Source organism: Oncorhynchus nerka, linkage group LG24 (genome assembly GCF_034236695.1).
Source record: "Oncorhynchus nerka isolate Pitt River linkage group LG24, Oner_Uvic_2.0, whole genome shotgun sequence".
NCBI classification, from domain to species: Eukaryota; Metazoa; Chordata; class Actinopteri; order Salmoniformes; family Salmonidae; genus Oncorhynchus; species Oncorhynchus nerka.
Genome location: NC_088419.1, coordinates 24987969 through 25004516, shown reverse-complemented (window position 1 = coordinate 25004516; position 16548 = coordinate 24987969).

Sequence of the window (16548 nt, the reverse complement as noted above, 5' to 3'; positions counted from 1 at the left end):
GGAAGATAATGAGGGATGAGGTGAGATATTTGTTGGAGAATGACCTGGCTAAGCCAAGTTCAAGCCCTTGGAGTTCTCCTTGCATTCTGGTTCCTAAACCTGATGGTACGTCCAGGTTATGTACGGATTATCGAAAGGTAAATTCTGTCACAATGCCAGATTCGTTCCCGTTACCCCGACTGGACGACTGTATCGACACTATTGGTGCTGCTAAGTATGTAACTAAGTTAGACCTCTTAAAGGTTACTGGCAGGTTCCGTTAACGTCACGTGCTTCTGAGATTTCTGCCTTTGTGACCCCAGACAACTTCCTACAGTACTCAGTCATGGCTTTTGGGATGCGAAATGCACCAGCCACTTTCCAACGACTGGTTAACTCCGTATTAGCTGGCGTTCCTAATTGTAGTGCATACCTTGATGACCTAGTGATTTATTCGTCTGAGTGGTCAGATCATGTTGACTCGCTAAGGGTAGTATGTGAACGGTTGGCAGCTGCTTCTCTAACCCTGAACTTGGCAAAGTGCGAGTTTGGGAAGGCTACTGTTACCTATCTCGGTAAAGAGGTTGGCCATGGACAGGTGCGCCCTGTTGATGCCAAGGTCTTGGCTATAACTGCATTCCCTGCACCTACCACCAGACGAGAGCTACGCCGCTTTTTAGGGATGGTTGGCTACTACCGTAGCTTCTGTAAAAATGATTGTAAGAGAGCTTTTGAATCAGCGAAAGCACTCTTATGTAGTACACCTGTACTTGCTGCTCCAGATTTTGAACAACCGTTCAAACTTGAGGTAGATGCTAGTGCCAGAGGTGCTGGTGCTGTTCTACTGCAGCAGGACAAGAGTGGAGTGGATCATCCCGTTTGTTATTTTTCACGTAAATTTAATAAATGTCAAACAAACTATGCGACAATAGAACAAGAAGCTCTTGCTTTGTTGTTGGCTCTGCAATACTTTGAAGTATATATTGGTTCCAGTGCCCTACCCGTGATTGTATATACTGACCATAACCCCTTAGTTTTTCTCCACCGAATGTACAACCAGAACCAGCGCCTTATGCGTTGGGCGCTGATTGTACAAAATTATAATTTGGAGATCCGCCACAAAAAGGGTTCTGATAATGTGTTGGCAGATGCTTTGTCTCGTGTGTGAAAATTATTTCTGTATGTTTTGCAAGGTTGTTGCTTTGTGATGAGTATTCATTGACATACTGTAGTCGCAGCCCCTAGGGTTGCTCTTTTAAGGGTGGGAGTGTTACGGATACAGTTATCCTGTGTGTGTGTATCCTGTGTGTGTGTTTCTTTTCTCTCCTTCTCCCCTCACAGGTGAAAATCATCACTCCCCAATCAGTCAACAATAAATAAGAAACACGGGCATTCATTTATATTCTCTTAGAGTAATCAGGAAGTATTTAATGAAGGCTTATTCACTATTCTATTTGGATTATATGTCTGGCTAACATAAATTGGTTGGTAAAACAACCAGGTCAGTCTGATATAGTTCCTTCATGTTCATTTAGAAGTTTCTCTGGAGGAACTGGAGGACATGGAGGGGACGTGAACAGCTTCCATGGTCCAACTCAGTTTGACATGGTGAGAGTGTCGGACCGTTACCGAAGACAAAATCGGGTAACCAGTTTTTGTTAACGATAATGTGTATGGCTACAAGATACCCCGAGGCCATTCCTCTGAGAAGGATTAGAGCCCCGGTAGTGAGTAAAGCCTTAATAAAATTCTTCACGACATTCGGGTTACCTAGGGTGGTACAAAGCGATCAAGGTACCAATTTCCTATCCAAGCTCTTCAAGCAGGTGTTAAAATCCTTGTCAATTACGCACCGTGTGTCAAGCGCCTATCACCCAGAGTCTCAGGGTGCACTTGAAAGATGGCATCAGACACTGAAGTCTATGCTACGTAAATATTGTTTGGAATCTGAGAAAGATTGGGATGAGGGAGTTCCTCTAGTTTTGTTTGCTACTCGTGAAACTGTAGTCGCGACTACATACTGTAGTCGCAGCCCCTAGGGTTGCTCTTTTAAGGGTGGGAGTGTTACGGATACAGTTATCCTGTGTGTGTGTATCCTGTGTGTGTGTTTCTTTTCTCTCCTTCTCCCCTCACAGGTGAAAATCATCACTCCCCAATCAGTCAACAATCAATCATCAATCAGAAGACACACCTCCTCCTATTTCCTACCCTATCACAGTTCCTTCCCCATGGTTTAAAAACCCCATCATTTGTTTGTTCTAAAGCAATCTCTAGCTCAATCTCTCTGTAAATGCCATGTCTGTAGGTCTCTGTGTTTCACTCTCGCTTTGTGTCTTAACCTCTCTTTTGTTTAAGCACCTCCATAGCACTTTGTCATCACCTGTGAGTATTGTTTTTGGGTTATGGTGTTTGTTTGTTTGCTGGTGGGAAAAGGGGAAACCAAGACAAGTCGCCCATGGGCATACACTACCCGTAGGTAAACTTTGTTAAATACACTAGTTAGAACTGGGCGGACCACCCACTGTATTTTTGGTTAGTTAGTTAGCTGTTGTTAAAGTAGGCTAGTCTAGCTTAGGGGTGTTTTGGATGCTTATTGTTTCTTTCCTTTGGTCCAGCTCAGCCCCTTTTCCTGCTCCCCCCATTACCGTGCGTTTATAAATAAACCTAGAGTTTGACGGTAGATTTCTGTTGTCGTGGTTATTTCGTGCACACTTTTACTTTGTCACAATAATAATTTGCATGAGTTATGTTACGGGTCTCATTACCATCCCCCCTAGACTGTCGGGCCAAAAGGGATTCGTAACAGGGATGAATCCATTTAAACTGCAGCTACCTTATATTTGTTCATATAAATTATATTTAGACTAGATTAGGAGGGGCATTTCCTTCACCCAGACACAGACAACAACTGATAGGTAATAGAACTCACATGGCTGAGCTTGCTTTATCCATGTTTGCATCATGCAGGCCTATGCAACTGTAGGACTTATAAAAAATTACTCACATCTGACTGATTCATTCCAGGTAATCATTTTGAATAGAATCAAATTGGATCACATTCACATTTTCTCCTGCCACACAAACACTATAAATACATAACGTTACCAATTAGTTACCCTGACCAGATGGACAGAGCACATAGGCTGTATGCAGCTGTTCTTATTAGTAGCCTACAGTTGATCAGATGGAAATATTGTCTCATTTTCATCCCACACAGCATGTCAGATTTCTAATGTTTAGGTGTAGCCTGCAACATTTATGCCATGAGTCCGGAGCGAGTATGTGTTATGATCTTTGCTAAATAAATACCGGAGGAAAGTGGAAAGCCTACATGAGCGCACACAAAAAAAACGTGCTGTGTCAACCTTTCTCTTTACTCTAAATTTGAATGGATGATTCGATGGAAGCTATCAAATCATTTGCGATATCCCAGAAAAGATGATCAGCGTGTAAAGAATCTTAACGTGCAATTACAACTCTAATGTACTTGCTTAGTTGTGCACCGGGGCCTCCCACTCCTCTTTCTATTCTGGTTAGGGCCAGTTTGTGCTGTTCTGTGAAGGGAGTAGTACACAGCGTTGTACCAGATCTTCAGTTTCTTGGCAATTTCTCGCATGGAATAGCCTTCATTTCTCAGAACAAGAATAGACCGAGTTTCAGAAGAAAGTTCTTTGCTTCTGGCCATTTTGAGCCTGTAATTGAACCCACAAATGCTGATGCTCCAGATACTCAACTAGTCTAAAGAAGGCCAGTTTTATTGTTTCTTTAATCAGACCAACAGTTTTCAGCTGTGCTAACATAATTGCAAAAGGGTTTCTAATGATCAATTAGCCTTTTAAAATTATAAACTTGGATTAGCTAACACAACGTGCCATTGGAACACAGGAGTGTTGGTTGCTGATACTGGGCCTCTGTACGCTTATGTAGATTTTCCATAAAAAATCTGCTGTTTCCAGCTATAATAGTCATTTGCAACATTAACAATGTCTACAATGTATTTTCTGATCAATTTGATGTTATTTTAATGGACCAAAAAATAGATTTTCTATTAAAAACAAGTGACTAAGTGACCAACAATTTCTAAGTGACCACAAACTTTTGAACGATGGTGTACGTATACTGTATATATATATTAGCATGGGTATTGAAAGATATCAGAGGGTGGATAACAAAAAAGCAAAAACACTAATATAAGAAGTGGAAGGTACATGTTCTGTTTTTGGACTAAATGTTTACATTATGATTTGCCTCAGGACTGTATGTGAACCCCTCTGCAATCTACTGGCACTAACCATTAAAATATAGGACTTCAACTATGCTATTTGCTCTCTTTCTCTCTTAGACTGCTAGCACAAAGCCTACGAGAAAATTAGATTTATCACAAAAGATCATGAAAAAAAATAACTGGCCCAAATCAGCTCTACATAATTCTGCAGGGAGGTACGCAACTACCACACATTATACCCATTACACCAGTGGAGAAACTACGTCACCTATATAGGTATTACCATATCCCTTTCAATTCACATTCTTTGCAGAAATAACTATTTGCAAACCTTTTAAAACCTCCAGAAAGACAGTGGTCTTAGAAAGGTATTTATACTTTAAAATACATATTTTATGTGAATGGATGTGTTTTAATGTCCTAATTTCATATTTTTTTCTTTACCTTTCCAGGTTTTGATTCTTGCCTGACTGAGCCTGCCTGCAGTCCTGTGCCTTTGCCCCTACTCTGGATTACCAACCTCTGGCTGTCCTGACTCTGAGCCTGCCTGCCATCCTGTGCCTTTGCCTCTATTCTGGATTATCAACCCCTGCCTGCCCTGACCTGTCAATTTGCCTGCCCCTGTTGTTGCAATAAACATTGTTACTTCAACCCAGTCTACACTTGGGTCTTACCTGAAACCTGATAATAACAGACAGACACTGCTCAAAATGAGTTATTTGTGATATACACTCAGTTGCCGTTTTATTAAGTTCACCACCTTATTCAAAAAAATAATTGCTCCTACATACTGTACATCAAGCCCTGTGGTCTTGGCTTGCTAGACACTAAATCATGCAGAGAAGTATTCAGGTATTATGGAATGTTTACTCAAAACAAAATGTTGTAAAAGTATGCTAGACATTTATTCATCTGATGGGGCCGCAGTGTCTCCTGACTCCTTCCAGCGAAGGTCCCCAGTCCAGAGCTTCCGGCGACGGTCCCCAGTCCAGAGCTTCCGGCGACGGTCCCCAGTCCAGAGCTTCCGGCGACGGTCCCCAGTCCAGAGCTTCCGGCGACGGTCCCCAGTCCAGAGCTTCCGGCGACGGTCCCCAGTCCAGAGCTTCCGGCGACGGTCCCCAGTCCAGAGCTTCCGGCGACGGTCCCCAGTCCAGAACTTCCGGCGACGGTCCCCAGTCCAGAGCTTCGGCGACGGTACCCAGTTCAGAGCTTCCGGCGACGTTCCCCAGTCCAGAGCTTCGGCGACGGTACCCAGTCCAGAGCTTCCGGCGACGGTCCCCAGTCCAGAGCTTCCGGCGACGGTCCCCAGTCCAGAGCTTCCGGCGACGGTCCCCAGTTCAGAGCTTCCGGCGACGTTCCCCAGTGCAGAGCGTCCGGCGACGGTCCCCAGTCCGGAACCTCCTGAAACGGTCCCCAGTCCGGAACCTCCTGATACGGTTCACAGTCCGGAACCAGTCCGGGACCAGGGCAAGAGCCTTCCTCTGCGCCGATGCCCAGTTGGCCGCCGTGCCTGGACTGGGCACCGGCGCAGAGGAATACTCCGGCCTTGGAGCGGGGCTGGATGCCGTGCCTGGATTGGGAACCGGCGCAGAGGAAGGCTCTGGCCTTGGAGCTGGACTGGACTGTGAATTAGTTATTGATTTATACCGCTTTTAATGGCATTTTATAGATTTTATGTATTTCTATCAAATCAAAACAGGAATTTTTCCTAAAAAAAGTTTGTAAAAGTATGCTAGACATTTAAAGAATATATCATACCTCGTTAGATTTTTCTGTGACAAACAGTGAATTAGTTATTGATTTATACATTTGTAATTGGCTTTGTTGATTGTCTGTTGAATGTCCGAATGTGTGAATATTAAACCAACTTTACCTCAGTCTATTACTGAGCTATATATTTGATACCAGTTGGTATTGAACGCCCTCAACTTTTCATCCTTCTTCATGAAACTGATCTCAGGCAGAAGTTGGCCCTCACTTCTAATTCGCATCTTCCATGAACCCCAGAGAATGAAAGGGGTTCTTCAACAAAAAGTCCACAGCATTTTGGTAGCGTTGGCCATTCTACCATTTTGGCAGAGAAAACCGCTGGTAGCTAGCTAGCTACTGAAGTTAGCAAGGCAAATTTAAATAAATAGCACTAACTGGACAACATTTTTAAAAATAAAAAAGTTCTAAACCCAAGAAACAATGTGTAATATACCTCCTCCGTCTCCTGTAATTTGAATTGAATAATATCCCAAAAATGCTCAACTGCCACTCTTCACTCTTAATCTTTATCCAACAATGTCACCAAGCTTCTCAACACATAACACCCCCCATAATGCTCTGTGGCACAATCCCAATACAACACACTGGGTTAGTTCTCTGATCCTACATCTATGATTGGACGGACAACATGTCAGTTCATACTACAAAAGCTTTGAGTGGTTGGAGGACGTCCTCCGGAAGTGATCATAATTACCATGTACTGTATGTCCATGGAAGGGAGTGAGGCCTACCAGCCTCCTAGGTTTTGTATTGAAGTCAATGTAGCCAGAGGAGGATGAAAGTTATCTGTCCTCCAGCTATTGTAGACCTTCATTGCAAAACAGTGTATTTTAACCAATTATTTGGTGACATAAGAATATTTTTAGTATAGTTTATCTAAAAACGATTACTTCTTTAATGTTTCACAATATTTATTTTTATGAAATTTCCCTGAGATGGATGGTCCTCCCCTTCCACTGTCATGTACAGAGAAAACTGCTGTCTATCTTTCTACACTCTTCAAGATCATACAACCATCAGAAAAAAAGGTTTGTCCTAATCACCTTGACTGAGCCAGGCCAAATCTTGGTTACCCTCCAGTGATCCATCTCCTCTCCTCACGTTGTAGTTCACTCCTGGGTCATGTATAAATGCCTAATGGGGCTGAGCTGTGTGTCCCCATGGCCTTGTGACACCGCTGTAAGTGTTTTCTGAGCCATAAAGTACAAGAAAATGTTAATACCGTAGCATATAAACATGTGTGCCAGGTGGTTCTGAAAGTTTGGAGGCTTCGTTTATATATTTATTTACTTTTATTACTCTTGGCATGCAGGAATGCAGGTCTCGCACTGGGATAAAGCAGCCTGCATGCAGGCCAAATTGCTTTATTTAATTTATCGAAAAGGAAAAAAGTGGTGAGAAAGTGCAACAAGTTGAAGAGTGAGCAGGATTTTCAGACATGTATATCATGCAACTGGAAGGATTTGGAGCTAACCCCAAAGATGTGAAGGTGTTAGTTAGGTAATTAACTATATCTGTCTAGTTAGAACAAAGCCATATGTGCCCATGCTGTTTTGATCCCTGCTCTGCTGCTTTGCTAATGATTTTATGTAGGAATCAGGTGTTTTCTACAAAGGTTTGATATTGTTATTATAAAGTGATGTCATTGTACATAAAATGATGTCACCTCACGCAGATGGTGAGAGTAGAAACCCTGAATCAACAGTCTATAACCTGAATACAAAAAACAAATGCTAATCTGGATTTGTATCTGTCTATTCCTGCAGCAAATAAATTGAGAGAAAGGATAACGTTTGATACAATAAAATAACCAGTTTTATGTTTTGTCCTTTATAAAACCAGATGATTAGAAGAACTCACATTTGTGAGTCAAACAATGTGTGAGACTTACCATCTGCAAACAGTTAGTGTGCTAATTATGACTGGCTCACAGCATAGTCTCAAAACCCCGACCCTAGGCAACACAGTGACTGGTTTCAATGATGTACTCTTTTGGATTAGAGGAACTATGTCACTGCCACGAGGCAGACATGCCAGAATGTCCGATTTAAAACCAAAGTTTGCAGGCAAAACCTTTGCAGTGGTTTTAGTGAAGGTAAACTAGCCACTTGCGAAAAGCACTCATTAAAAATAACCTCTGTGAGCTCCATCTTGCTAGCTACTATTTTGTATTTTATTCAAGCGGATAAAGTAGTGACGCACATAGTGACGTAGTTTCAATGTGCCAAAAGAGCCTATCATTGAAACCAGACCCCAGTCACTGCGTTGCCTAGGGTCAGGTTTTTGAGACTACTCACAGAAAGCAAGGTACATGATGCCAACAAAGAGAGTGCAGAGCCTGAGACATATAAATCAAATCAAATATCCAGGTAGAACTTCCATGTGAATCAGTGTGATTTGCAGCAGTAGTAGTCTATGCATCGTAGCAACATCGGTTCGGCTCTGAATACCACAACAAGGTGTCTTCCAAGGTCCCACTGAGGTTCTTCACAGTCTGGAAGGTGGACACAATGGGGTTGTCAGTGATGATTGAGTGGTCTTGGACCCCGAAATTAGACCTCTTTATGAATTATTTAATTGACTAATAAGACAAGGTCTAATTGCATTCCATAGAGAACGTGTTCCAGATAACTCACGATCAAATGACTGTACCTGTGTAGCAGCAGCCCATGTTCCACATCGGAATGTATAGGCTATCCATAGTCGGCAGACAGATCTTACATCACAGAGCAGTTCACAAGAAACTATTAAATCAAAGTGTTGGATGCTACCTACCCCTCCAGATCAAAACCAAACATGGATGGGGGGGAGGGTGGATCTAACAATTGCATGTAATGTTTTCCTGGGGGAAAAGCATCGCAAAACAGGCCCAGACAGGGGGGGGGGGGGCATCTAACAATTGCATGTAATGTTTTCCTGTGGGAGAAGCATCGCAAAACAGGCACAGACAATGGTTGGTAAATAAGTAGCACTGTGGGCTCATGTTAGGCGGCTAGGAGCAAACCGGATTTCCCAAGGTAGAGACACATACAAACAAATGTCCATCCAATTTATATAGCTTTAAAGACATTTCTACATCACATTAATAAATATACATACACACTCACATTTTACAGTCAAATGGCCTATTAGCTACTTGTGTTACAGCAAAGGTTAACGTAAAGAAAGGAGAGACAGGCCATTTGTACAAAAACTGTAGCCATGAGAGCATCCCCTTATTTTAAGAAACAGCTGGTCAGGCAGAGAGGGGGGGGGCAAGAAAAACAGATTTCTCCCAAGATTTGAAAGGAAAATACCGATATATTTAAACCCCCTGTAGCCCATGCCAACACCAATCCAATGCGTTTAATTTTGTGGGGAGTAAGTAGTGTAGTGAGCGAGTGCACACTTCAGGAAGATGGAGAGATTATTGGGATCTGGGATGCACCAGAGAGAGTTGAAAGTGCATCCAGCTACCTACTTGGTCGGTCAACTACGAGTTAGTGTGACCAATCACTGGCCTATCAATGCAGGTTGGTTAATGCACTGTTTGGGAGGCCACAAAAGGCAGTTCGTTCCTCCATCTGCAAGTAAAAAGACAAGCTAGAATTGTTTCTATGAAAGGTGTTAGCTAGCTAGCTAAACAAAAATGTATGTCAAATGAGAAAATGAGATGGGCGCGAAATTGACCAATAGACTAGCGAAGGATGCTGGAAGTTACACTGTTTAGCTAACTAGTTAGCTAGCTAGCCAGCGCTAGTTAGGTGTGCTTGCTGAAAGCCAAGCACAACTTTAGAAATTGTTTACACGTATTATTATTTGCCTTTCAAATAAAATAAAATCAAATTGATTTATATAGCCCTTCGTACATCAGCTGATATCTCAAAGTGCTGTACAGAAAACCAACCTAAAACCCCAAACAGCAAGCAATGCAGGTGTAGAAGCACGGTGGCTAGGAAAAACTCCCTAGAAAGGCCAAAACCTAGGAAGAAACCTAGGTCCCAGTCCACCACTGTGTGGGGTGGCCAGTCCTCTTCTGGCTGTGCCGGGGGGAAATTATAACAGAACATGGCCAAGATGTTCAAATGTTCATAAATGACCAGCATGGTCAAATAATAATGATCACAGGCAGAACAGCTGAAACTGGAGCAGCAGCACGGCCAGGTGGACTGGGGACAGCAAGGAGTCATCATGTCAGGTAGTCCTGAGGCATGGTCCTAGGGCTCAGGTCCTCCGAGAGAGAGAGAAAGAAAGAGAGAAAGAGAGAATTAGAGAGAGCATACTTAAATTCACACAGGACACCGGATAGGACAGGAGAAGTACTCCAGATATAACAAACTGACCCTAGCCCCTCGACACATAAACTACTGCAGCATAAATACTGGAGGCTGAGACAGGAGGGGTCAGGAGACACTGTGGCCCCATCCGATGACACGCCCGGACAGGGCAAAACAGGAAGGATATAACCCCACCCACTTTGCCAAAGCACAGCCCCCACACCCCTAGAGGGATATCTTCAACCACCAACTTACCATCCTGAGACAAGGCCGAGTATAGCCCACAAAGATATCCGCCACGGCACAACCCAAAGGGGTGCGCCAACCCAGACAGGAAAATCACATCAGTGACTCAACCCACTCAAGTGACGCATCCCTCCTAGGGACGGTATGAAAGAGCCCTAGTAAGCCAGTGACTCAGCCTTTCACTGCCACCTTTAGGACCAAAACCGTAAAAGGAGCCAACACCAAAACAATGTTAGAACGTGTAGGCAGACTGCCTTCGGGTTACTTGAGAAAAAAAGGATGTTTTGATGCAACTTATACTTTTCACACTACACCATATTTGCATAAATCCCAATGCATTCCATTCCAATTCTGGTCGCTACTATTTTCAACGGTAGGTTCAGAATTTCTTGTGGTAGATTGGTGTGTGTACAGGGCTAAGCATGTCTCTCAAGGAGGATAAAATGGATTTTGTCTTGTAAAAGTTGAATATTTTCAGAAAGAGTCGGGTAATTGGTTAATGGAGGAGGATTTGAGGGAAAGATAGAGGAGGTTGAAAAGACTGAGGGAGGCAGAGGATAGGTTTGAATCTGTTGAAGCTAGCAATAACAAGGGAGAGGGTATGTCGAGGAAGATTGGTGTCAAGTTCAAACAGAGTAATTTGGATGCCAGTTCGAGTTCTGGAGATGGAATGGAAGGGGTAGAAGGTGTTGTGAGGGACTCGGAGCCCGAGCCTTGTATTGATAGAAATGGTTATTATAAAGATAAGTTTGATCCAGTGGGAGTGAGATTTTTGAAGAGGGTGGAACTAGGCCTTTTGGCTGATCAATGGGTGGATTCAGGTTGGGTGGAAAAGATGGTGGGTGCTGTTGAGTTGTTGAAGGTAACCCAAAGTGGACTTGTGATGTTTGCTTGTGTTTCTTCAGATCAGAGGGAGCAGGCCTGTATCTTGCTTTGCACTTAGGTACAGGCCACAATTGAAAGGAATGATTTCTGGTGTAGCATTAAGTGTGGAGGTGGAGCAATTGAAGTTGAAGATTCCTGGTGTTTGTGACGCTCACCGTTTGGTGCGACACAGACCTGCCAGAGAGGGTGGTGAAACAGAGGTTATGCTCTCTGTTCTTTTGAACTTTGATTTAGAGTCTTTACCTGACAAAGTAATGTTAGGATATATGAGTTATACTGTTAGAGCTTTTGTGCGTGAGCTTTAAGTGTCACATTTATGGGCATGTCGCAGGAGTGTGTAGGAGGGAGTTTCCAATATGTGGGAAGTGTGCGTGAGGACATGGGACAGAGTAATGTGTAGAAGTTGTGTGTGCAACTGCAGGGGTGCTCATTTTGCTGAGGATCGGACGTGTCAGGGTGCTGGAGAGGCAGGTTGAGGTGGCCAGGGTCAGAGTAGTGCGGAAGGGGTTGTATGTTGAGGCAGTGAAGAAAGGAGAGCAGGATCAAGGGTCAACGATTCTGAGAGAATCCCTGTGAATAGTAGATCTGTGCCAGAACAGAGGGATAGGCCAATGAGTGATATACTGTATACTATAGTTCAGTCGGGAGCTGCAATGCAACATATTGGATGCCAACCACCGTTAAACCTCACAGAAGAAGAAGAATAACTATTTCAAACTGTTTAAGCTTGAACCACTATTCAAACTCTAAAAGGCGCAGACTGGTCTGAAATTGGTTGCTCGTATACTGTTTTTTTTTATACCATTAATAGTAAATCGAATCATTTAAAATTTGTATAAAAGATCCATAGGCTTCAATGGGAAGAATTTGGATTCGCCACTGCTCTTGAACTGTTAAAGCTAAAAACACCAAACCAACGTTGACATGTTCAGACTGACTCAACTTAGATTGCTTGACAAAAGATTGTTGATACTATTTTGTTTTTGAACTATAACCATTTAGCATTTGCATAAAAGCTCAATAGGCTTCAATAGGAAACAATGACTAGCTACTAGCTACTAGCTACACCCCGGATCAAAGCTCTTGTCTGGCTCTAGTCCGCAATAAATAGCTTTGGTCCAGGGAGTAGTTAGTAGCTAGCTAGCTCTGGTCCACACTAGCTCTGGACCAGCTCTGATCCAGGGTGTACCTAGTAACTAGCCAGCTCTGGTCCACACTAGCATTGTCCCAGCTCTAGTCTGCACTAACTAGCTCTGATCCATGTTATAGCTACTAGCTAGCTCTGGTCTGCAGTAGCTCTGGTCTGCCCTAGTTGAGCTCTGTTACCCAACCCGAGTTCTATGGACTCCGACATCTTACATCGGGTTAGAACTGGGTAGGGCCTTTTTTTTAAATCAAAAACTAGGTTTACGGTCTGAGCTTGCGTATAATTTTCATGAATGATTAAATTGATTACTAACATTTTGAAGCTAAGCCATTTGCTCCCTTCGGCTCTTCTGTGTAGTGTCCCTGTATTGGTCATATCTTACGATCGATCATAACATGGTGTCAGAAGTGCCAATAGCAGGCCAACCTCGTAAAATATATAGTAAGACCAGAACATTGTCCGAGTCGACGAGAGATTATTTCTTAGAAAATGTGACTTTTGCTAGCTAGCTCTGGTCCGCAGTAGTTTAATTTGACTGAAATTAACGTCAGTAGCTATCAAATTCTCTGGTGATAAAATATCTCATCAGGCATGTCACCTGTAAAGTAAACAGACACCAAAATGCAGTAGCAAATCAATATTAGCTAGCTAGCTAAAGTGTACTGAACCCCCATCTGTCGCAAAGCACAACATCCACCCGAGTGGGAAATGTACAGGTTATTCCCATCAGCTGATGGAAGCTGGAGGCAAAAAAGGGACATAAGACCATTTGGACAAGGTAAAGTCTAAGTGGAATCTTTGGGACATCTAACGCTGACATCAGTCAATTGAAGTTGAAATGTAAAATGGTTAAGGTAAAGGGGTTATGGTTAAGGTTGGGGCTAAACCTAGGGTAAGGGTAGGGGGTTAAGTTTAGGGTTAGAGTTTAGGATAGGGATGTGCCTAGGGTCCCACTTTGAATCTACCTTTGGACAAACTACTTTATTTTAGATTTCATTAGAATAAAGCCATCCATGTATTCCCAATACCATCATTGTTCCTTTAATAAAATGAGAGAGATCTACGCAAGCTGATGAGTAAGTAAAGACTTTGGTCAGCTTTCTGAATTAACAATAGTTTTACCAGGCCTATACAGTATGTCATCAATCTGAAGACAAAGTTCAAACCAATTAACATAATACAAGGCCTCCATCCCAGCGCTATTGGCCTAAATGTCCTCTCTGCTCTTGGATATTGATACCATGCTGCAACCCATTTATTCTCAACCCAGGACCTAACACTAATGTGAAACGTGTAAACATATCTTTTATGGATTCTGGCTTGTAAAGTAGTCATTTCATTTCCAAGTCTCACTGAGCTAAAAGAAAAGAAATGGATGCAATGATCTTTTTACTAAGAACTTCCTCAAAGCAAAGAAATGAGTTTGAACATTTGTCTCTAACATCCAACTGAGAAGGTGTGTTTTATTGTTGCACATAGCTCTTAAAAAGAACTACTTTGGTGAGATCATTTTATTTCAATTTGTGTGGTGGAATATGCAGCATCAATTAATATACAGAGGCATTCCCATTTGGTTACACTTAATCAAAGATGTTTGAAACAGCAGTAAAACTTCTCCCTTGGCAGTCTAAAGGAAGTCTAATACCATCAGTACATGGCAAACTCCAAACGTATTTATTAATTAATTAAGTAAAAAATAAATCTGCTGAGATCTGGACTAATATATTTTTCTTTGGTTCTTTTCTGTTCTGTTAGACTTCAAGATTAATCAAATAATGAGAGAGAACAACAACAACTGTAAAATGAGGGTCCAAGTTCTACATCCAATGGAAAATGTAAATTCATTCCAACATTTTTGTTCCAAATTTGCTGCAAAAAGAGGGAGAGTGAGTATGCAGCTTCACAACCACTACCTGAACACCCTGAGCCTGGTCCAGGGAATGGGCATGATTAAGGAATGCTTTGGTAAAACTTGAACCTAACAGTGCTTTGGTCCTCCTCGCGGTTCCATACAAACACAGGCCTGAATAAAAGTAGATATTACGACAAGTATAGGTCAAATCATGTAGCCAATTCCTTTTGGAACACTGTATCAATATTTTCCTATGGCATTAACACCTTACAAGTCAGATGGGAAGAGTGTCATAACCTTTCACCAGAAGCTAATTTAATCTTCTGAATGAGCCTTTTAACAATGCTGCCTGCCACCAAGTGAGACATACTGTAAGTCCCCATAAGCACTCTATTTGCTGGCGCTACGCCTACTCTCCAGCATTTTTTCAACAATGGAAGTTTTTCAACCGTGGCAGGGATATTGTCAAATATAATAAGAAGCAACTTACATACTTCAGCACCATACTGTCTAAATATACTAATGTTCAAGGGTCGAGCAGTATTTTACTTTTATCCAAGACAATTGTACATATGGCACTGAACTTACCTCCCTGTACTTATACAATGAAAGGCAGAATATCACCTGTCTTACTTTAGTGTGCTGTGATTTTGCCTTTCCTATAATCTCTCTGTCTCAGAATCAAAGAATGTCCTAATTACTGCCATTTAAAAGGACTTCATGACGTCTTTTGATGTAATATTACCGTCTGTCCCAATTAGCTGTGCACTTGTCAACCTCATTTTGTTATGATGTCTGAATGTTAGAAGAGGCATGCGCTGTTGGCAACATAGATCTTTCTGCAAATTGTCCCCCTCTCTGTGTAGTGTGCTAGCCTATGTTTTTAAGCCACACATGGAAAAAAGCACTGAAATTATGTTTATGTGTGTGAGATAAATACAGTACAATAGCATTACATTTTGTTAATGTGCAGCATTTAGGAATTCTTAAACATTTGCATTAATCCCTCTGAAGAATGCAATAAACACCAATCAAATGATTGGTGATACTTATTGAATTATACTTTTTATGGCAAATAAGAAATGCCCTCTATTGGGAATAAGTTATGTCCTTGCCTATCTGGTTCACAAAGCAGGCAGTTTTGGCCAACCAACCCCGACACATTGTTTCTGCTGTACTCTAGCTGCACTCTAGCAGGTAGGTAGTCAACAGTGGCTCTCTCAAACTGCAGAGGGAAATGGTTTTACTTAACCCCTGAACTCTCCTTTATGGCTTTTTCCACTGAGATAACTATAATAGTAAATAGATTTTTTTTCTCTCAGTTTTTTCAGGACATTTTGTCCTGAACATTGCAAATATTTATTCCAGATACTCCAGAAATTGAATGAATGATCAAGAACAATTGACAATTTATTCTTAATTTCACTTTGATAATTGCTATACTTTTATTTGTGTTAGACCTTTATGCAGGGAATAGAGCTGAAAAAAGCATATTGTAATGAAAACAAACAAATATTTACATTAGAAGAAAAGTGCCAAGAGCAGAATTTATAGGAGCAGAAATTTGAGAAATATCTGTTGTTACATACTACATGATCTAAGGCTGACACCTAGTGGCAAGACATAGCATGACTCATCAATCTAATGTAAACAAAGCTAGGTTGTAGGGGGTGTTATGCCAGCTGAATTCAAGAGTGTCAATTGAAAGGCTGTCAATATCTGTGTGAGAACATTTCCAGTTACCTTAAAATAACTGTTCAGTGAAAATCTCACTTTTAAAAGTACATTTTCTCTTGACTCATACCAAAATAATGTTGTTGACTCTTCCTATACTTGTATTTGTGACAAAAGCATAAATTGGAGAACAAATATTTCAAGTACCCCACTTCAAACTTTTAACTCAAACAGATATTTCCTGATAGAGGATGATGTCATCCTCCCGAGGAGGATGAGCTGGCCAATCAGTGGTCTACACGCATTCATATTTTTTATGAACGGTAAACACCGTTCGGGTTTGCCAACACAGAAAAGTTGCTTTTAAACACTTATTTACATTTTTTTGGAAGGAAACTATTTTACTCATATTGTAATTAATTAAAGGTCATATTTCGTAGAAATCTGTAAACACTGGTCTGCCACTTTAAAGGTATTTGTATTTATTAAGGTTCCCCATTAGCTGCTACCAAGG